The following is an 18,861-nucleotide window of genomic DNA, read 5'->3' as shown; positions in this document are numbered from 1 at the left end:
GCACGTGTTTTCTAGCGTCAGCGTGGCGTCACGTCAAGTCAGCGAATTCAATATCACACGAATCGAGTCGACATGTTTGCTTGTTACGATGACGGAAGCTGAAGAAATGTGTGTGGAACTTCACTGCATCGGCTGCTCGCCCTTCAGCGTCCCTATGTCTTATCAGACGAAGGTGACTGTGAAATTGGCAACGAGGCACAAATTAACGAACACATGCAAATGGCAACCTTCGACGTCAGCCGAAATAGCTCAGTTGGGAGAGCGTTAGACTGAAGATCTAAAGGTCCCTGGTTCGATCCCGGGTTTCGGCAGGTATTCGTTTTCATGCGACGCCAATGGAATTACTCTGCGTTTGTGATAATGCAACTACCGCTGACAACAAAACTGACCCTCTCCTGTAGCTGTTCTGGTTGTCTATTGCATGCCATAAGAGGAACTTACTAGACAACTAACTCCCTTAGAAGCAAAAGAATTAAAAATATCCTACCGACTGCATTCCCTTTTCTGTGTCAGGTGGTGAAGAACATCTTCAACGGAACCGTGAAATGAGCGAAAGCGTGGGAAACATTGCATTCGAAATGCTTGTGAATTTTCCAATTGCCCAGTGAGTGTCGACAAAACACGTAAATTCTCTGCTCCAACGTATGAGACGTAACAACTGGTACAATTTGTTGTTGCATCGTGTGTCAGCAGTCTTCGATAGTGTGTTACGGGCTTAGCGCGATAAGTTTGTAGACAGCATTTGGGCGACGTTTTATTAGTAACGGCCCCATGCAGCGATTGAACAACAGTAAAGGACATGAGTCAATGTATAGTTGTGCATCGTGGGAGGTTTTGCAGCCTTGTGTGAGCCCGGATAGCTCAGTCGGTAGAGCATTAGGCTTTTAACCTAAGGGTCCAGGGTTCAAGTCCCTGTCCGGGCGGAAATTTTAATACTTTGGTAGCGATTCGTCTGGTAGCGGTGGAAACGCTACGGAAAATAATGCAGCTACGCCGTTTTCTGACACCACAGTGTTTTAAACGGTAGCAGTTGCATGTGTCGAGAGAACACCGCGCTAACGGCAGTCGTGGCCGAGTGGTTAAGGCGTCTGACTCGAAATCAGATTCCCTCTGGGAGCGTAGGTTCGAATCCTACCGGCTGCGTGCGATTTTGCGTAAAGAGGAGCAAACGTTTTCGCACACATGTGACATGCGTGGGCGAATGCGGGTGCAACCAGTGATGCCATTCTCAACAAGACGAAAATTTCCGTTTTAAGAATACTGAGTTTTCGCGACGACAGCTACTTACTGTGCCTTTCGGTTCACCTCGCACTGACGCTGGGACTGCAGAAAGCCGTCGCTGAGATGGTGAGTACACAGATGTGCTCGAAAGTGTTGGACAGAGCGGACATTTCATTTTCTTTTTATGAATCGCAATTTCAATCATTCGAGTGCGGCAAAAGCAGTGGTGCAGCGTTTTTTTTTTCTTTTCTTAAGATCTCGCAGCTGCTTGGAGGTATGTCCATCGTTTTAAGACGACAGAAAACTAGCGTCAGCGGTGCGTCAGTGGGAAGTCGGTGAAGTCGCCATTGGAGCCATAAGTCAGTGGGAAATTAGTACACTTTCGTAACGGCTAATGGAAACCCTACAGCAAAGAGTGAGGCCACGCCGTTTTCTGCCATCAGATTGCTTCTAAAGATGGCGGCTTCACTTGTCGGGAGTCGCTTCCGCCACCGGCAGTCGTGGCCGAGTGGTTAAGGCGTCTGACTTGAAATCAGATTCCCTCTGGGAGCGTAGGTTCGAGTCCTGCCGACTGCGAAAATTTTCTCGCTCTCAAAAGGCGGCCGTTGAGCTGCATCCTAGCAGTTGCGTCACTACTAAACACGTGGGTCACCAGCAATGTGCAGTGTTATTTGATCGAGGGCGCAGCGTTACAGTCGCCCCCAGAAGCCGCAGCTCATCTCCTAGTCTCACAGCCGTCCACCAGGTGTTAGTACAAGTGTCGCCTCACTGGGCAGTGCAGATGTGTCCATTTTAGCTTGCAGACGATGACGTGTAGCAATTTATGAGCTAACGCAAGTCGAATGTTTTACCGTGTGTATCTGCTAGATACTGCCTCTCATATGGTGGAGAGGCTCACTCCTTCTTGTGTCTCGTTCTCTGCACACGAGTTGCCCCTGGCATCGATATAGCACGTGTTTTCTAGCGTCAGCGTGGCGTCACGTCAAGTCAGCGAATTCAATATCACACGAATCGAGTCGACATGTTTGCTTGTTACGATGACGGAAGCTGAAGAAATGTGTGTGGAACTTCACTGCATCGGCTGCTCGCCCTTCAGCGTCCCTATGTCTTATCAGACGAAGGTGACTGTGAAATTGGCAACGAGGCACAAATTAACGAACACATGCAAATGGCAACCTTCGACGTCAGCCGAAATAGCTCAGTTGGGAGAGCGTTAGACTGAAGATCTAAAGGTCCCGGGTTTCGGCAGGTATTCGTTTTCATGCGACGCCAATGGAATTACTCTGCGTTTGTGATAATGCAACTACCGCTGACAACAAAACTGACCCTCTCCTGTAGCTGTTCTGGTTGTCTATTGCATGCCATAAGAGGAACTTACTAGACAACTAACTCCCTTAGAAGCAAAAGAATTAAAAATATCCTACCGACTGCATTCCCTTTTCTGTGTCAGGTGGTGAAGAACATCTTCAACGGAACCGTGAAATGAGCGAAAGCGTGGGAAACATTGCATTCGAAATGCTTGTGAATTTTCCAATTGCCCAGTGAGTGTCGACAAAACACGTAAATTCTCTGCTCCAACGTATGAGACGTAACAACTGGTACAATTTGTTGTTGCATCGTGTGTCAGCAGTCTTCGATAGTGTGTTACGGGCTTAGCGCGATAAGTTTGTAGACAGCATTTGGGCGACGTTTTATTAGTAACGGCCCCATGCAGCGATTGAACAACAGTAAAGGACATGAGTCAATGTATAGTTGTGCATCGTGGGAGGTTTTGCAGCCTTGTGTGAGCCCGGATAGCTCAGTCGGTAGAGCATTAGGCTTTTAACCTAAGGGTCCAGGGTTCAAGTCCCTGTCCGGGCGGAAATTTTAATACTTTGGTAGCGATTCGTCTGGTAGCGGTGGAAACGCTACGGAAAATAATGCAGCTACGCCGTTTTCTGACACCACAGTGTTTTAAACGGTAGCAGTTGCATGTGTCGAGAGAACACCGCGCTAACGGCAGTCGTGGCCGAGTGGTTAAGGCGTCTGACTCGAAATCAGATTCCCTCTGGGAGCGTAGGTTCGAATCCTACCGGCTGCGTGCGATTTTGCGTAAAGAGGAGCAAACGTTTTCGCACACATGTGACATGCGTGGGCGAATGCGGGTGCAACCAGTGATGCCATTCTCAACAAGACGAAAATTTCCGTTTTAAGAATACTGAGTTTTCGCGACGACAGCTACTTACTGTGCCTTTCGGTTCACCTCGCACTGACGCTGGGACTGCAGAAAGCCGTCGCTGAGATGGTGAGTACACAGATGTGCTCGAAAGTGTTGGACAGAGCGGACATTTCATTTTCTTTTTATGAATCGCAATTTCAATCATTCGAGTGCGGCAAAAGCAGTGGTGCAGCGTTTTTTTTTTCTTTTCTTAAGATCTCGCAGCTGCTTGGAGGTATGTCCATCGTTTTAAGACGACAGAAAACTAGCGTCAGCGGTGCGTCAGTGGGAAGTCGGTGAAGTCGCCATTGGAGCCATAAGTCAGTGGGAAATTAGTACACTTTCGTAACGGCTAATGGAAACCCTACAGCAAAGAGTGAGGCCACGCCGTTTTCTGCCATCAGATTGCTTCTAAAGATGGCGGCTTCACTTGTCGGGAGTCGCTTTCGCCACCGGCAGTCGTGGCCGAGTGGTTAAGGCGTCTGACTTGAAATCAGATTCCCTCTGGGAGCGTAGGTTCGAGTCCTGCCGACTGCGAAAATTTTCTCGCTCTCAAAAGGCGGCCGTTGAGCTGCATCCTAGCAGTTGCGTCACTACTAAACACGTGGGTCACCAGCAATGTGCAGTGTTATTTGATCGAGGGCGCAGCGTTACAGTCGCCCCCAGAAGCCGCAGCTCATCTCCTAGTCTCACAGCCGTCCACCAGGTGTTAGTACAAGTGTCGCCTCACTGGGCAGTGCAGATGTGTCCATTTTAGCTTGCAGACGATGACGTGTAGCAATTTATGAGCTAACGCAAGTCGAATGTTTTACCGTGTGTATCTGCTAGATACTGCCTCTCATATGGTGGAGAGGCTCACTCCTTCTTGTGTCTCGTTCTCTGCACACGAGTTGCCCCTGGCATCGATATAGCACGTGTTTTCTAGCGTCAGCGTGGCGTCACGTCAAGTCAGCGAATTCAATATCACACGAATCGAGTCGACATGTTTGCTTGTTACGATGACGGAAGCTGAAGAAATGTGTGTGGAACTTCACTGCATCGGCTGCTCGCCCTTCAGCGTCCCTATGTCTTATCAGACGAAGGTGACTGTGAAATTGGCAACGAGGCACAAATTAACGAACACATGCAAATGGCAACCTTCGACGTCAGCCGAAATAGCTCAGTTGGGAGAGCGTTAGACTGAAGATCTAAAGGTCCCTGGTTCGATCCCGGGTTTCGGCAGGTATTCGTTTTCATGCGACGCCAATGGAATTACTCTGCGTTTGTGATAATGCAACTACCGCTGACAACAAAACTGACCCTCTCCTGTAGCTGTTCTGGTTGTCTATTGCATGCCATAAGAGGAACTTACTAGACAACTAACTCCCTTAGAAGCAAAAGAATTAAAAATATCCTACCGACTGCATTCCCTTTTCTGTGTCAGGTGGTGAAGAACATCTTCAACGGAACCGTGAAATGAGCGAAAGCGTGGGAAACATTGCATTCGAAATGCTTGTGAATTTTCCAATTGCCCAGTGAGTGTCGACAAAACACGTAAATTCTCTGCTCCAACGTATGAGACGTAACAACTGGTACAATTTGTTGTTGCATCGTGTGTCAGCAGTCTTCGATAGTGTGTTACGGGCTTAGCGCGATAAGTTTGTAGACAGCATTTGGGCGACGTTTTATTAGTAACGGCCCCATGCAGCGATTGAACAACAGTAAAGGACATGAGTCAATGTATAGTTGTGCATCGTGGGAGGTTTTGCAGCCTTGTGTGAGCCCGGATAGCTCAGTCGGTAGAGCATTAGGCTTTTAACCTAAGGGTCCAGGGTTCAAGTCCCTGTCCGGGCGGAAATTTTAATACTTTGGTAGCGATTCGTCTGGTAGCGGTGGAAACGCTACGGAAAATAATGCAGCTACGCCGTTTTCTGACACCACAGTGTTTTAAACGGTAGCAGTTGCATGTGTCGAGAGAACACCGCGCTAACGGCAGTCGTGGCCGAGTGGTTAAGGCGTCTGACTCGAAATCAGATTCCCTCTGGGAGCGTAGGTTCGAATCCTACCGGCTGCGTGCGATTTTGCGTAAAGAGGAGCAAACGTTTTCGCACACATGTGACATGCGTGGGCGAATGCGGGTGCAACCAGTGATGCCATTCTCAACAAGACGAAAATTTCCGTTTTAAGAATACTGAGTTTTCGCGACGACAGCTACTTACTGTGCCTTTCGGTTCACCTCGCACTGACGCTGGGACTGCAGAAAGCCGTCGCTGAGATGGTGAGTACACAGATGTGCTCGAAAGTGTTGGACAGAGCGGACATTTCATTTTCTTTTTATGAATCGCAATTTCAATCATTCGAGTGCGGCAAAAGCAGTGGTGCAGCGTTTTTTTTTTCTTTTCTTAAGATCTCGCAGCTGCTTGGAGGTATGTCCATCGTTTTAAGACGACAGAAAACTAGCGTCAGCGGTGCGTCAGTGGGAAGTCGGTGAAGTCGCCATTGGAGCCATAAGTCAGTGGGAAATTAGTACACTTTCGTAACGGCTAATGGAAACCCTACAGCAAAGAGTGAGGCCACGCCGTTTTCTGCCATCAGATTGCTTCTAAAGATGGCGGCTTCACTTGTCGGGAGTCGCTTCCGCCACCGGCAGTCGTGGCCGAGTGGTTAAGGCGTCTGACTTGAAATCAGATTCCCTCTGGGAGCGTAGGTTCGAGTCCTGCCGACTGCGAAAATTTTCTCGCTCTCAAAAGGCGGCCGTTGAGCTGCATCCTAGCAGTTGCGTCACTACTAAACACGTGGGTCACCAGCAATGTGCAGTGTTATTTGATCGAGGGCGCAGCGTTACAGTCGCCCCCAGAAGCCGCAGCTCATCTCCTAGTCTCACAGCCGTCCACCAGGTGTTAGTACAAGTGTCGCCTCACTGGGCAGTGCAGATGTGTCCATTTTAGCTTGCAGACGATGACGTGTAGCAATTTATGAGCTAACGCAAGTCGAATGTTTTACCGTGTGTATCTGCTAGATACTGCCTCTCATATGGTGGAGAGGCTCACTCCTTCTTGTGTCTCGTTCTCTGCACACGAGTTGCCCCTGGCATCGATATAGCACGTGTTTTCTAGCGTCAGCGTGGCGTCACGTCAAGTCAGCGAATTCAATATCACACGAATCGAGTCGACATGTTTGCTTGTTACGATGACGGAAGCTGAAGAAATGTGTGTGGAACTTCACTGCATCGGCTGCTCGCCCTTCAGCGTCCCTATGTCTTATCAGACGAAGGTGACTGTGAAATTGGCAACGAGGCACAAATTAACGAACACATGCAAATGGCAACCTTCGACGTCAGCCGAAATAGCTCAGTTGGGAGAGCGTTAGACTGAAGATCTAAAGGTCCCTGGTTCGATCCCGGGTTTCGGCAGGTATTCGTTTTCATGCGACGCCAATGGAATTACTCTGCGTTTGTGATAATGCAACTACCGCTGACAACAAAACTGACCCTCTCCTGTAGCTGTTCTGGTTGTCTATTGCATGCCATAAGAGGAACTTACTAGACAACTAACTCCCTTAGAAGCAAAAGAATTAAAAATATCCTACCGACTGCATTCCCTTTTCTGTGTCAGGTGGTGAAGAACATCTTCAACGGAACCGTGAAATGAGCGAAAGCGTGGGAAACATTGCATTCGAAATGCTTGTGAATTTTCCAATTGCCCAGTGAGTGTCGACAAAACACGTAAATTCTCTGCTCCAACGTATGAGACGTAACAACTGGTACAATTTGTTGTTGCATCGTGTGTCAGCAGTCTTCGATAGTGTGTTACGGGCTTAGCGCGATAAGTTTGTAGACAGCATTTGGGCGACGTTTTATTAGTAACGGCCCCATGCAGCGATTGAACAACAGTAAAGGACATGAGTCAATGTATAGTTGTGCATCGTGGGAGGTTTTGCAGCCTTGTGTGAGCCCGGATAGCTCAGTCGGTAGAGCATTAGGCTTTTAACCTAAGGGTCCAGGGTTCAAGTCCCTGTCCGGGCGGAAATTTTAATACTTTGGTAGCGATTCGTCTGGTAGCGGTGGAAACGCTACGGAAAATAATGCAGCTACGCCGTTTTCTGACACCACAGTGTTTTAAACGGTAGCAGTTGCATGTGTCGAGAGAACACCGCGCTAACGGCAGTCGTGGCCGAGTGGTTAAGGCGTCTGACTCGAAATCAGATTCCCTCTGGGAGCGTAGGTTCGAATCCTACCGGCTGCGTGCGATTTTGCGTAAAGAGGAGCAAACGTTTTCGCACACATGTGACATGCGTGGGCGAATGCGGGTGCAACCAGTGATGCCATTCTCAACAAGACGAAAATTTCCGTTTTAAGAATACTGAGTTTTCGCGACGACAGCTACTTACTGTGCCTTTCGGTTCACCTCGCACTGACGCTGGGACTGCAGAAAGCCGTCGCTGAGATGGTGAGTACACAGATGTGCTCGAAAGTGTTGGACAGAGCGGACATTTCATTTTCTTTTTATGAATCGCAATTTCAATCATTCGAGTGCGGCAAAAGCAGTGGTGCAGCGTTTTTTTTTTCTTTTCTTAAGATCTCGCAGCTGCTTGGAGGTATGTCCATCGTTTTAAGACGACAGAAAACTAGCGTCAGCGGTGCGTCAGTGGGAAGTCGGTGAAGTCGCCATTGGAGCCATAAGTCAGTGGGAAATTAGTACACTTTCGTAACGGCTAATGGAAACCCTACAGCAAAGAGTGAGGCCACGCCGTTTTCTGCCATCAGATTGCTTCTAAAGATGGCGGCTTCACTTGTCGGGAGTCGCTTCCGCCACCGGCAGTCGTGGCCGAGTGGTTAAGGCGTCTGACTTGAAATCAGATTCCCTCTGGGAGCGTAGGTTCGAGTCCTGCCGACTGCGAAAATTTTCTCGCTCTCAAAAGGCGGCCGTTGAGCTGCATCCTAGCAGTTGCGTCACTACTAAACACGTGGGTCACCAGCAATGTGCAGTGTTATTTGATCGAGGGCGCAGCGTTACAGTCGCCCCCAGAAGCCGCAGCTCATCTCCTAGTCTCACAGCCGTCCACCAGGTGTTAGTACAAGTGTCGCCTCACTGGGCAGTGCAGATGTGTCCATTTTAGCTTGCAGACGATGACGTGTAGCAATTTATGAGCTAACGCAAGTCGAATGTTTTACCGTGTGTATCTGCTAGATACTGCCTCTCATATGGTGGAGAGGCTCACTCCTTCTTGTGTCTCGTTCTCTGCACACGAGTTGCCCCTGGCATCGATATAGCACGTGTTTTCTAGCGTCAGCGTGGCGTCACGTCAAGTCAGCGAATTCAATATCACACGAATCGAGTCGACATGTTTGCTTGTTACGATGACGGAAGCTGAAGAAATGTGTGTGGAACTTCACTGCATCGGCTGCTCGCCCTTCAGCGTCCCTATGTCTTATCAGACGAAGGTGACTGTGAAATTGGCAACGAGGCACAAATTAACGAACACATGCAAATGGCAACCTTCGACGTCAGCCGAAATAGCTCAGTTGGGAGAGCGTTAGACTGAAGATCTAAAGGTCCCTGGTTCGATCCCGGGTTTCGGCAGGTATTCGTTTTCATGCGACGCCAATGGAATTACTCTGCGTTTGTGATAATGCAACTACCGCTGACAACAAAACTGACCCTCTCCTGTAGCTGTTCTGGTTGTCTATTGCATGCCATAAGAGGAACTTACTAGACAACTAACTCCCTTAGAAGCAAAAGAATTAAAAATATCCTACCGACTGCATTCCCTTTTCTGTGTCAGGTGGTGAAGAACATCTTCAACGGAACCGTGAAATGAGCGAAAGCGTGGGAAACATTGCATTCGAAATGCTTGTGAATTTTCCAATTGCCCAGTGAGTGTCGACAAAACACGTAAATTCTCTGCTCCAACGTATGAGACGTAACAACTGGTACAATTTGTTGTTGCATCGTGTGTCAGCAGTCTTCGATAGTGTGTTACGGGCTTAGCGCGATAAGTTTGTAGACAGCATTTGGGCGACGTTTTATTAGTAACGGCCCCATGCAGCGATTGAACAACAGTAAAGGACATGAGTCAATGTATAGTTGTGCATCGTGGGAGGTTTTGCAGCCTTGTGTGAGCCCGGATAGCTCAGTCGGTAGAGCATTAGGCTTTTAACCTAAGGGTCCAGGGTTCAAGTCCCTGTCCGGGCGGAAATTTTAATACTTTGGTAGCGATTCGTCTGGTAGCGGTGGAAACGCTACGGAAAATAATGCAGCTACGCCGTTTTCTGACACCACAGTGTTTTAAACGGTAGCAGTTGCATGTGTCGAGAGAACACCGCGCTAACGGCAGTCGTGGCCGAGTGGTTAAGGCGTCTGACTCGAAATCAGATTCCCTCTGGGAGCGTAGGTTCGAATCCTACCGGCTGCGTGCGATTTTGCGTAAAGAGGAGCAAACGTTTTCGCACACATGTGACATGCGTGGGCGAATGCGGGTGCAACCAGTGATGCCATTCTCAACAAGACGAAAATTTCCGTTTTAAGAATACTGAGTTTTCGCGACGACAGCTACTTACTGTGCCTTTCGGTTCACCTCGCACTGACGCTGGGACTGCAGAAAGCCGTCGCTGAGATGGTGAGTACACAGATGTGCTCGAAAGTGTTGGACAGAGCGGACATTTCATTTTCTTTTTATGAATCGCAATTTCAATCATTCGAGTGCGGCAAAAGCAGTGGTGCAGCGTTTTTTTTTTCTTTTCTTAAGATCTCGCAGCTGCTTGGAGGTATGTCCATCGTTTTAAGACGACAGAAAACTAGCGTCAGCGGTGCGTCAGTGGGAAGTCGGTGAAGTCGCCATTGGAGCCATAAGTCAGTGGGAAATTAGTACACTTTCGTAACGGCTAATGGAAACCCTACAGCAAAGAGTGAGGCCACGCCGTTTTCTGCCATCAGATTGCTTCTAAAGATGGCGGCTTCACTTGTCGGGAGTCGCTTCCGCCACCGGCAGTCGTGGCCGAGTGGTTAAGGCGTCTGACTTGAAATCAGATTCCCTCTGGGAGCGTAGGTTCGAGTCCTGCCGACTGCGAAAATTTTCTCGCTCTCAAAAGGCGGACGTTGCTAGGATGCACCTAGCAGTTGCGTCACTACTAAACACGTGGGTCACCAGCAATGTGCAGTGTTATTTGATCGAGGGCGCAGCGTTACAGTCGCCCCCAGAAGCCGCAGCTCATCTCCTAGTCTCACAGCCGTCCACCAGGTGTTAGTACAAGTGTCGCCTCACTGGGCAGTGCAGATGTGTCCATTTTAGCTTGCAGACGATGACGTGTAGCAATTTATGAGCTAACGCAAGTCGAATGTTTTACCGTGTGTATCTGCTAGATACTGCCTCTCATATGGTGGAGAGGCTCACTCCTTCTTGTGTCTCGTTCTCTGCACACGAGTTGCCCCTGGCATCGATATAGCACGTGTTTTCTAGCGTCAGCGTGGCGTCACGTCAAGTCAGCGAATTCAATATCACACGAATCGAGTCGACATGTTTGCTTGTTACGATGACGGAAGCTGAAGAAATGTGTGTGGAACTTCACTGCATCGGCTGCTCGCCCTTCAGCGTCCCTATGTCTTATCAGACGAAGGTGACTGTGAAATTGGCAACGAGGCACAAATTAACGAACACATGCAAATGGCAACCTTCGACGTCAGCCGAAATAGCTCAGTTGGGAGAGCGTTAGACTGAAGATCTAAAGGTCCCTGGTTCGATCCCGGGTTTCGGCAGGTATTCGTTTTCATGCGACGCCAATGGAATTACTCTGCGTTTGTGATAATGCAACTACCGCTGACAACAAAACTGACCCTCTCCTGTAGCTGTTCTGGTTGTCTATTGCATGCCATAAGAGGAACTTACTAGACAACTAACTCCCTTAGAAGCAAAAGAATTAAAAATATCCTACCGACTGCATTCCCTTTTCTGTGTCAGGTGGTGAAGAACATCTTCAACGGAACCGTGAAATGAGCGAAAGCGTGGGAAACATTGCATTCGAAATGCTTGTGAATTTTCCAATTGCCCAGTGAGTGTCGACAAAACACGTAAATTCTCTGCTCCAACGTATGAGACGTAACAACTGGTACAATTTGTTGTTGCATCGTGTGTCAGCAGTCTTCGATAGTGTGTTACGGGCTTAGCGCGATAAGTTTGTAGACAGCATTTGGGCGACGTTTTATTAGTAACGGCCCCATGCAGCGATTGAACAACAGTAAAGGACATGAGTCAATGTATAGTTGTGCATCGTGGGAGGTTTTGCAGCCTTGTGTGAGCCCGGATAGCTCAGTCGGTAGAGCATTAGGCTTTTAACCTAAGGGTCCAGGGTTCAAGTCCCTGTCCGGGCGGAAATTTTAATACTTTGGTAGCGATTCGTCTGGTAGCGGTGGAAACGCTACGGAAAATAATGCAGCTACGCCGTTTTCTGACACCACAGTGTTTTAAACGGTAGCAGTTGCATGTGTCGAGAGAACACCGCGCTAACGGCAGTCGTGGCCGAGTGGTTAAGGCGTCTGACTCGAAATCAGATTCCCTCTGGGAGCGTAGGTTCGAATCCTACCGGCTGCGTGCGATTTTGCGTAAAGAGGAGCAAACGTTTTCGCACACATGTGACATGCGTGGGCGAATGCGGGTGCAACCAGTGATGCCATTCTCAACAAGACGAAAATTTCCGTTTTAAGAATACTGAGTTTTCGCGACGACAGCTACTTACTGTGCCTTTCGGTTCACCTCGCACTGACGCTGGGACTGCAGAAAGCCGTCGCTGAGATGGTGAGTACACAGATGTGCTCGAAAGTGTTGGACAGAGCGGACATTTCATTTTCTTTTTATGAATCGCAATTTCAATCATTCGAGTGCGGCAAAAGCAGTGGTGCAGCGTTTTTTTTTTCTTTTCTTAAGATCTCGCAGCTGCTTGGAGGTATGTCCATCGTTTTAAGACGACAGAAAACTAGCGTCAGCGGTGCGTCAGTGGGAAGTCGGTGAAGTCGCCATTGGAGCCATAAGTCAGTGGGAAATTAGTACACTTTCGTAACGGCTAATGGAAACCCTACAGCAAAGAGTGAGGCCACGCCGTTTTCTGCCATCAGATTGCTTCTAAAGATGGCGGCTTCACTTGTCGGGAGTCGCTTCCGCCACCGGCAGTCGTGGCCGAGTGGTTAAGGCGTCTGACTTGAAATCAGATTCCCTCTGGGAGCGTAGGTTCGAGTCCTGCCGACTGCGAAAATTTTCTCGCTCTCAAAAGGCGGCCGTTGAGCTGCATCCTAGCAGTTGCGTCACTACTAAACACGTGGGTCACCAGCAATGTGCAGTGTTATTTGATCGAGGGCGCAGCGTTACAGTCGCCCCCAGAAGCCGCAGCTCATCTCCTAGTCTCACAGCCGTCCACCAGGTGTTAGTACAAGTGTCGCCTCACTGGGCAGTGCAGATGTGTCCATTTTAGCTTGCAGACGATGACGTGTAGCAATTTATGAGCTAACGCAAGTCGAATGTTTTACCGTGTGTATCTGCTAGATACTGCCTCTCATATGGTGGAGAGGCTCACTCCTTCTTGTGTCTCGTTCTCTGCACACGAGTTGCCCCTGGCATCGATATAGCACGTGTTTTCTAGCGTCAGCGTGGCGTCACGTCAAGTCAGCGAATTCAATATCACACGAATCGAGTCGACATGTTTGCTTGTTACGATGACGGAAGCTGAAGAAATGTGTGTGGAACTTCACTGCATCGGCTGCTCGCCCTTCAGCGTCCCTATGTCTTATCAGACGAAGGTGACTGTGAAATTGGCAACGAGGCACAAATTAACGAACACATGCAAATGGCAACCTTCGACGTCAGCCGAAATAGCTCAGTTGGGAGAGCGTTAGACTGAAGATCTAAAGGTCCCTGGTTCGATCCCGGGTTTCGGCAGGTATTCGTTTTCATGCGACGCCAATGGAATTACTCTGCGTTTGTGATAATGCAACTACCGCTGACAACAAAACTGACCCTCTCCTGTAGCTGTTCTGGTTGTCTATTGCATGCCATAAGAGGAACTTACTAGACAACTAACTCCCTTAGAAGCAAAAGAATTAAAAATATCCTACCGACTGCATTCCCTTTTCTGTGTCAGGTGGTGAAGAACATCTTCAACGGAACCGTGAAATGAGCGAAAGCGTGGGAAACATTGCATTCGAAATGCTTGTGAATTTTCCAATTGCCCAGTGAGTGTCGACAAAACACGTAAATTCTCTGCTCCAACGTATGAGACGTAACAACTGGTACAATTTGTTGTTGCATCGTGTGTCAGCAGTCTTCGATAGTGTGTTACGGGCTTAGCGCGATAAGTTTGTAGACAGCATTTGGGCGACGTTTTATTAGTAACGGCCCCATGCAGCGATTGAACAACAGTAAAGGACATGAGTCAATGTATAGTTGTGCATCGTGGGAGGTTTTGCAGCCTTGTGTGAGCCCGGATAGCTCAGTCGGTAGAGCATTAGGCTTTTAACCTAAGGGTCCAGGGTTCAAGTCCCTGTCCGGGCGGAAATTTTAATACTTTGGTAGCGATTCGTCTGGTAGCGGTGGAAACGCTACGGAAAATAATGCAGCTACGCCGTTTTCTGACACCACAGTGTTTTAAACGGTAGCAGTTGCATGTGTCGAGAGAACACCGCGCTAACGGCAGTCGTGGCCGAGTGGTTAAGGCGTCTGACTCGAAATCAGATTCCCTCTGGGAGCGTAGGTTCGAATCCTACCGGCTGCGTGCGATTTTGCGTAAAGAGGAGCAAACGTTTTCGCACACATGTGACATGCGTGGGCGAATGCGGGTGCAACAGTGATGCCATTCTCAACAAGACGAAAATTTCCGTTTTAAGAATACTGAGTTTTCGCGACGACAGCTACTTACTGTGCCTTTCGGTTCACCTCGCACTGACGCTGGGACTGCAGAAAGCCGTCGCTGAGATGGTGAGTACACAGATGTGCTCGAAAGTGTTGGACAGAGCGGACATTTCATTTTCTTTTTATGAATCGCAATTTCAATCATTCGAGTGCGGCAAAAGCAGTGGTGCAGCGTTTTTTTTTTCTTTTCTTAAGATCTCGCAGCTGCTTGGAGGTATGTCCATCGTTTTAAGACGACAGAAAACTAGCGTCAGCGGTGCGTCAGTGGGAAGTCGGTGAAGTCGCCATTGGAGCCATAAGTCAGTGGGAAATTAGTACACTTTCGTAACGGCTAATGGAAACCCTACAGCAAAGAGTGAGGCCACGCCGTTTTCTGCCATCAGATTGCTTCTAAAGATGGCGGCTTCACTTGTCGGGAGTCGCTTCCGCCACCGGCAGTCGTGGCCGAGTGGTTAAGGCGTCTGACTTGAAATCAGATTCCCTCTGGGAGCGTAGGTTCGAGTCCTGCCGACTGCGAAAATTTTCTCGCTCTCAAAAGGCGGCCGTTGAGCTGCATCCTAGCAGTTGCGTCACTACTAAACACGTGGGTCACCAGCAATGTGCAGTGTTATTTGATCGAGGGCGCAGCGTTACAGTCGCCCCCAGAAGCCGCAGCTCATCTCCTAGTCTCACAGCCGTCCACCAGGTGTTAGTACAAGTGTCGCCTCACTGGGCAGTGCAGATGTGTCCATTTTAGCTTGCAGACGATGACGTGTAGCAATTTATGAGCTAACGCAAGTCGAATGTTTTACCGTGTGTATCTGCTAGATACTGCCTCTCATATGGTGGAGAGGCTCACTCCTTCTTGTGTCTCGTTCTCTGCACACGAGTTGCCCCTGGCATCGATATAGCACGTGTTTTCTAGCGTCAGCGTGGCGTCACGTCAAGTCAGCGAATTCAATATCACACGAATCGAGTCGACATGTTTGCTTGTTACGATGACGGAAGCTGAAGAAATGTGTGTGGAACTTCACTGCATCGGCTGCTCGCCCTTCAGCGTCCCTATGTCTTATCAGACGAAGGTGACTGTGAAATTGGCAACGAGGCACAAATTAACGAACACATGCAAATGGCAACCTTCGACGTCAGCCGAAATAGCTCAGTTGGGAGAGCGTTAGACTGAAGATCTAAAGGTCCCTGGTTCGATCCCGGGTTTCGGCAGGTATTCGTTTTCATGCGACGCCAATGGAATTATCTGCGTTTGTGATAATGCAACTACCGCTGACAACAAACTGACCCTCTCCTGTAGCTGTTCTGGTTGTCTATTGCATGCCATAAGAGGAACTTACTAGACAACTAACTCCCTTAGAAGCAAAAGAATTAAAATATCCTACCGACTGCATTCCCTTTTCTGTGTCAGGTGGGTGAAGAACATCTTCAACGGAACCGTGGAAATGAGCGAAAGCGTGGGAAACATTGCATTCGAAATGCTTGTGGAATTTTCCAATTGCCCAGTGAGTGTCCGACAAAACACGTAATTCTCTGCTCCAAACGTATGAGACGTAACAACTGGTACAATTTGTTGTTGCATCGTGTGTCAGCAGTCTTCGATAGTGTGTTACGGGCTTAGCGCGATAAGTTTGTAGACAGCATTTGGGCGACGTTTTATTAGTAACGGCCCCCATGCAGCGATTGAACAACAGTAAAGGACATGAGTCAATGTATAGTTGTGCATCGTGGAGGTTTTGCAGCCTTGTGTGAGCCCGGATAGCTCAGTCGGTAGAGCATTAGGCTTTTAACCTAAGGGTCCAGGGTTCAAGTCCCTGTCCGGGCGGAAATTTTAATACTTTGGTATCGCGATTCGTCTGGTAGCGGTGGAAACGCTACGGAAAATAATGCAGCTACGCCGTTTTTCTGACACCACAGTGTTTTAAACGGTAGCAGTTGCATGTGTCGAGAGAACACCGCGCTAACGGCAGTCGTGGCCGAGTGGGTTAAGGCGTCTGACTCGAAATCAGATTCCCTCTGGGAGCGTAGGTTCGAATCCTACCGGCTGCGTGCGATTTTGCGTAAAGAGGAGCAAACGTTTTCGCACACATGTGACATGCGTGGGCGAATGCGGGTGCAACCAGTGATGCCATTCTCACAAGACGAAAATTTCCGTTTTAAGAATACTGAGTTTTCGCGACGACAGCTACTTACTGTGCCTTTCGGTTCACCTCGCACTGACGCTGGGACTGCAGAAAGCCGTCGCTGAGATGGTGAGTACACAGATGTGCTCGAAAGTGTTGACAGAGCGGACATTTCCATTTTCTTTTTATGATCGCAATTTCAATCATTCGAGTGCGGCAAAAGCAGTGGTGCAAGCGTTTTTTTTTTTCTTTTCTTAAGATCTCGCAGCTGCTTGGAGGTATGTCCATCGTTTAAGACGACAGAAAACTAGCGTCAGCGGTGCGTCAGTGGGAAGTCGGTGAAGTCGCCATTGGAGCCATAAGTCAGTGGGAAATTAGTACACTTTCGTAACGGCCTAATGGAAACCCTACAGCAAAGAGTGAGGCCACGCCGTTTTCTGCCATCAGATTGCTTCTAAAGATGGCGGCTTCACTTGTCGGGAGTCGCTTCCGCCACCGGCAGTCGTGGCCGAGTGGTTAAGGCGTCTGACTTGAAATCAGATTCCCTCTGGGAGCGTAGGTTCGAGTCCTGCCGACTGCGAAAATTTTCTCGCTCTCAAAAAGGCGGCCGTTGAGCTGCATCCTAGCAGTTGCGTCACTACTAAACACGTGGGTCACCAGCAATGTGCAGTGTTATTTGATCGAGGGCGCAGCGTTACAGTCGCCCCCAGAAGCCGCAGCTCATCTCCTAGTCTCACAGCCGTCCACCAGTGTTAGTACAAGTGTCGCCTCACTGGGCAGTGCAGATGTGTCCATTTTAGCTTGCAGACGATGACGTGTAGCAATTTATGAGCTAACGCAAGTCGAATGTTTTACCGTGTGTATCTGCTAGATACTGCCTCTCATATGGTGGAGAGGCTCACTCCTTCTTGTGTCTCGTTCTCTGCACACGAGTTGCCCCTGGCATCGATATAGCACGTGTTTTCTAGCGTCAGCGTGGCGTCACGTCAAGTCAGCGAATTCAATATCACACGAATCGAGTCGACATGTTTGCTTGTTACGATGACGGAAGCTGAAGAAATGTGTGTGGAACTTCACTGCATCGGCTGCTCGCCCTTCAGCGTCCCTATGTCTTATCAGACGAAGGTGACTGTGAAATTGGCACGAGGCACAAATTAACGAACACATGCAAATGGCAACCTTCGACGTCAGCCGAAATAGCTCAGTTGGGAGAGCGTTAGACTGAAGATCTAAAGGTCCCTGGTTCGATCCCGGGTTTCGGCAGGTATTCGTTTTTCATGCGACGCCAATGGAATTACTCTGCGTTTGTGATAATGCAACTACCGCTGACAACAAAACTGACCCTCTCCTGTAGCTGTTCTGGTTGTCTATTGCATGCCATAAGAGGAACTTACTAGACAACTAACTCCCTTAGAAGCAAAAGAATTAAAAATATCCTACCGACTGCATTCCCTTTTCTGTGTCAGGTGGTGAAGAACATCTTCAACGGAACCGTGAAATGAGCGAAAGCGTGGGAAACATTGCATTCGAAATGCTTGTGAATTTTCCAATTGCCCAGTGAGTGTCGACAAAACACGTAAATTCTCTGCTCCAACGTATGAGACGTAACAACTGGTACAATTTGTTGTTGCATCGTGTGTCAGCAGTCTTCGATAGTGTGTTACGGGCTTAGCGCGATAAGTTTGTAGACAGCATTTGGGCGACGTTTTATTAGTAACGGCCCCATGCAGCGATTGAACAACAGTAAAGGACATGAGTCAATGTATAGAATTGTGCATCGTGGGAGGTTTTGCAGCCTTGTGTGAGCCCGGATAGCTCAGTCGGTAGAGCATTAGCTTTTAACCTAAGGGTCCAGGTTCAAGTCCCTGTCCGGGCGGAAATTTTAATACTTTGGTAGCGATTCGTCTGGTAGCGGTGGAAACGCTACGGAAAATAATGCAGCTACGCCGTTTTCTGACACCACAGTGTTTTAAACGGTAGCAGTTGCATGTGTCGAGAGAACACCGCGCTAACGGCAGTCGTGGCCGAGTGGTTAAGGCGTCTGACTCGAAATCAGATTCCTCTGGGAGCGTAGGTCGAATCCTACCGGCTGCGTGCGATTTTGCGTAAAGAGGAGCAAACGTTTTCGCACACATGTGACATGCGTGGGCGAATGCGGGTGCAACCAGTGATGCCATTCTCAACAAGACGAAAATTTCCGTTTTAAGAATACTGAGTTTTCGCGACGACAGCTACTTACTGTGCCTTTCGGTTCACCTCGCACTGACGCTGGGACTGCAGAAAGCCGTCGCTGAGATGGTGAGTACACAGATGTGCTCGAAAGTGTTGGGACAGAGCGGACATTTCATTTTCTTTTTATGAATCGCAATTTCAATCATTCGAGTGCGGCAAAAGCAGTGGTGCAGCGTTTTTTTTTTCTTTTCTTAGATCTCGCAGCTGCTTGGAGGTATGTCCATCGTT

At 48.7% G+C, this 18,861-nt stretch overlaps 33 non-coding genes across 33 annotated transcripts; all 33 read left to right on the top strand.

Annotated features, from left to right (window-relative positions):
• Window positions 1–238: 238 nt before the first annotated feature.
• Trnaf-gaa (transfer RNA phenylalanine (anticodon GAA)) lies at window positions 239–311 on the top strand. The gene has a single exon. It is a non-coding gene; the product is annotated as a tRNA-Phe (tRNA).
• Window positions 312–850: 539 nt separating this feature from the next.
• Trnak-uuu (transfer RNA lysine (anticodon UUU)) lies at window positions 851–923 on the top strand. Its single transcript has one exon. It is a non-coding gene; the product is annotated as a tRNA-Lys (tRNA).
• Window positions 924–1,061: 138 nt separating this feature from the next.
• On the top strand, window positions 1,062–1,143 carry Trnas-cga (transfer RNA serine (anticodon CGA)). Its single transcript has one exon. It is a non-coding gene; the product is annotated as a tRNA-Ser (tRNA).
• A 572-nt stretch (window positions 1,144–1,715) lies between these two features.
• Trnas-uga (transfer RNA serine (anticodon UGA)) lies at window positions 1,716–1,797 on the top strand. The gene has a single exon. It is a non-coding gene; the product is annotated as a tRNA-Ser (tRNA).
• A 1,211-nt stretch (window positions 1,798–3,008) lies between these two features.
• Trnak-uuu (transfer RNA lysine (anticodon UUU)) lies at window positions 3,009–3,081 on the top strand. Its single transcript has one exon. It is a non-coding gene; the product is annotated as a tRNA-Lys (tRNA).
• Window positions 3,082–3,219: 138 nt separating this feature from the next.
• Window positions 3,220–3,301, top strand: Trnas-cga (transfer RNA serine (anticodon CGA)). The gene has a single exon. It is a non-coding gene; the product is annotated as a tRNA-Ser (tRNA).
• Window positions 3,302–3,873: 572 nt separating this feature from the next.
• On the top strand, window positions 3,874–3,955 carry Trnas-uga (transfer RNA serine (anticodon UGA)). The gene has a single exon. It is a non-coding gene; the product is annotated as a tRNA-Ser (tRNA).
• A 611-nt stretch (window positions 3,956–4,566) lies between these two features.
• On the top strand, window positions 4,567–4,639 carry Trnaf-gaa (transfer RNA phenylalanine (anticodon GAA)). Its single transcript has one exon. It is a non-coding gene; the product is annotated as a tRNA-Phe (tRNA).
• Window positions 4,640–5,178: 539 nt separating this feature from the next.
• Window positions 5,179–5,251, top strand: Trnak-uuu (transfer RNA lysine (anticodon UUU)). Its single transcript has one exon. It is a non-coding gene; the product is annotated as a tRNA-Lys (tRNA).
• A 138-nt stretch (window positions 5,252–5,389) lies between these two features.
• On the top strand, window positions 5,390–5,471 carry Trnas-cga (transfer RNA serine (anticodon CGA)). Its single transcript has one exon. It is a non-coding gene; the product is annotated as a tRNA-Ser (tRNA).
• Window positions 5,472–6,043: 572 nt separating this feature from the next.
• Window positions 6,044–6,125, top strand: Trnas-uga (transfer RNA serine (anticodon UGA)). The gene has a single exon. It is a non-coding gene; the product is annotated as a tRNA-Ser (tRNA).
• Window positions 6,126–6,736: 611 nt separating this feature from the next.
• On the top strand, window positions 6,737–6,809 carry Trnaf-gaa (transfer RNA phenylalanine (anticodon GAA)). The gene has a single exon. It is a non-coding gene; the product is annotated as a tRNA-Phe (tRNA).
• A 539-nt stretch (window positions 6,810–7,348) lies between these two features.
• Trnak-uuu (transfer RNA lysine (anticodon UUU)) lies at window positions 7,349–7,421 on the top strand. Its single transcript has one exon. It is a non-coding gene; the product is annotated as a tRNA-Lys (tRNA).
• Window positions 7,422–7,559: 138 nt separating this feature from the next.
• Trnas-cga (transfer RNA serine (anticodon CGA)) lies at window positions 7,560–7,641 on the top strand. The gene has a single exon. It is a non-coding gene; the product is annotated as a tRNA-Ser (tRNA).
• A 572-nt stretch (window positions 7,642–8,213) lies between these two features.
• Window positions 8,214–8,295, top strand: Trnas-uga (transfer RNA serine (anticodon UGA)). Its single transcript has one exon. It is a non-coding gene; the product is annotated as a tRNA-Ser (tRNA).
• A 611-nt stretch (window positions 8,296–8,906) lies between these two features.
• On the top strand, window positions 8,907–8,979 carry Trnaf-gaa (transfer RNA phenylalanine (anticodon GAA)). The gene has a single exon. It is a non-coding gene; the product is annotated as a tRNA-Phe (tRNA).
• Window positions 8,980–9,518: 539 nt separating this feature from the next.
• Trnak-uuu (transfer RNA lysine (anticodon UUU)) lies at window positions 9,519–9,591 on the top strand. The gene has a single exon. It is a non-coding gene; the product is annotated as a tRNA-Lys (tRNA).
• A 138-nt stretch (window positions 9,592–9,729) lies between these two features.
• Window positions 9,730–9,811, top strand: Trnas-cga (transfer RNA serine (anticodon CGA)). The gene has a single exon. It is a non-coding gene; the product is annotated as a tRNA-Ser (tRNA).
• A 572-nt stretch (window positions 9,812–10,383) lies between these two features.
• Window positions 10,384–10,465, top strand: Trnas-uga (transfer RNA serine (anticodon UGA)). Its single transcript has one exon. It is a non-coding gene; the product is annotated as a tRNA-Ser (tRNA).
• A 613-nt stretch (window positions 10,466–11,078) lies between these two features.
• On the top strand, window positions 11,079–11,151 carry Trnaf-gaa (transfer RNA phenylalanine (anticodon GAA)). Its single transcript has one exon. It is a non-coding gene; the product is annotated as a tRNA-Phe (tRNA).
• Window positions 11,152–11,690: 539 nt separating this feature from the next.
• On the top strand, window positions 11,691–11,763 carry Trnak-uuu (transfer RNA lysine (anticodon UUU)). Its single transcript has one exon. It is a non-coding gene; the product is annotated as a tRNA-Lys (tRNA).
• Window positions 11,764–11,901: 138 nt separating this feature from the next.
• Window positions 11,902–11,983, top strand: Trnas-cga (transfer RNA serine (anticodon CGA)). Its single transcript has one exon. It is a non-coding gene; the product is annotated as a tRNA-Ser (tRNA).
• A 572-nt stretch (window positions 11,984–12,555) lies between these two features.
• Window positions 12,556–12,637, top strand: Trnas-uga (transfer RNA serine (anticodon UGA)). Its single transcript has one exon. It is a non-coding gene; the product is annotated as a tRNA-Ser (tRNA).
• Window positions 12,638–13,248: 611 nt separating this feature from the next.
• Trnaf-gaa (transfer RNA phenylalanine (anticodon GAA)) lies at window positions 13,249–13,321 on the top strand. The gene has a single exon. It is a non-coding gene; the product is annotated as a tRNA-Phe (tRNA).
• A 539-nt stretch (window positions 13,322–13,860) lies between these two features.
• Window positions 13,861–13,933, top strand: Trnak-uuu (transfer RNA lysine (anticodon UUU)). Its single transcript has one exon. It is a non-coding gene; the product is annotated as a tRNA-Lys (tRNA).
• A 138-nt stretch (window positions 13,934–14,071) lies between these two features.
• Window positions 14,072–14,153, top strand: Trnas-cga (transfer RNA serine (anticodon CGA)). Its single transcript has one exon. It is a non-coding gene; the product is annotated as a tRNA-Ser (tRNA).
• A 571-nt stretch (window positions 14,154–14,724) lies between these two features.
• On the top strand, window positions 14,725–14,806 carry Trnas-uga (transfer RNA serine (anticodon UGA)). The gene has a single exon. It is a non-coding gene; the product is annotated as a tRNA-Ser (tRNA).
• Window positions 14,807–15,417: 611 nt separating this feature from the next.
• Window positions 15,418–15,490, top strand: Trnaf-gaa (transfer RNA phenylalanine (anticodon GAA)). The gene has a single exon. It is a non-coding gene; the product is annotated as a tRNA-Phe (tRNA).
• A 540-nt stretch (window positions 15,491–16,030) lies between these two features.
• On the top strand, window positions 16,031–16,103 carry Trnak-uuu (transfer RNA lysine (anticodon UUU)). Its single transcript has one exon. It is a non-coding gene; the product is annotated as a tRNA-Lys (tRNA).
• A 141-nt stretch (window positions 16,104–16,244) lies between these two features.
• On the top strand, window positions 16,245–16,327 carry Trnas-cga (transfer RNA serine (anticodon CGA)). The gene has a single exon. It is a non-coding gene; the product is annotated as a tRNA-Ser (tRNA).
• A 572-nt stretch (window positions 16,328–16,899) lies between these two features.
• Trnas-uga (transfer RNA serine (anticodon UGA)) lies at window positions 16,900–16,981 on the top strand. Its single transcript has one exon. It is a non-coding gene; the product is annotated as a tRNA-Ser (tRNA).
• A 610-nt stretch (window positions 16,982–17,591) lies between these two features.
• Window positions 17,592–17,664, top strand: Trnaf-gaa (transfer RNA phenylalanine (anticodon GAA)). The gene has a single exon. It is a non-coding gene; the product is annotated as a tRNA-Phe (tRNA).
• Window positions 17,665–18,415: 751 nt separating this feature from the next.
• On the top strand, window positions 18,416–18,495 carry Trnas-cga (transfer RNA serine (anticodon CGA)). Its single transcript has one exon. It is a non-coding gene; the product is annotated as a tRNA-Ser (tRNA).
• Window positions 18,496–18,861: the final 366 nt, after the last annotated feature.

This window comes from Schistocerca cancellata, unplaced genomic scaffold (assembly GCF_023864275.1).
Source record: "Schistocerca cancellata isolate TAMUIC-IGC-003103 unplaced genomic scaffold, iqSchCanc2.1 HiC_scaffold_254, whole genome shotgun sequence".
NCBI classification, from domain to species: Eukaryota; Metazoa; Arthropoda; class Insecta; order Orthoptera; family Acrididae; genus Schistocerca; species Schistocerca cancellata.
The sequence above is the reverse complement of the archived record's forward strand: the minus strand, read 5'-3'. Positions and strand labels throughout refer to the sequence as shown.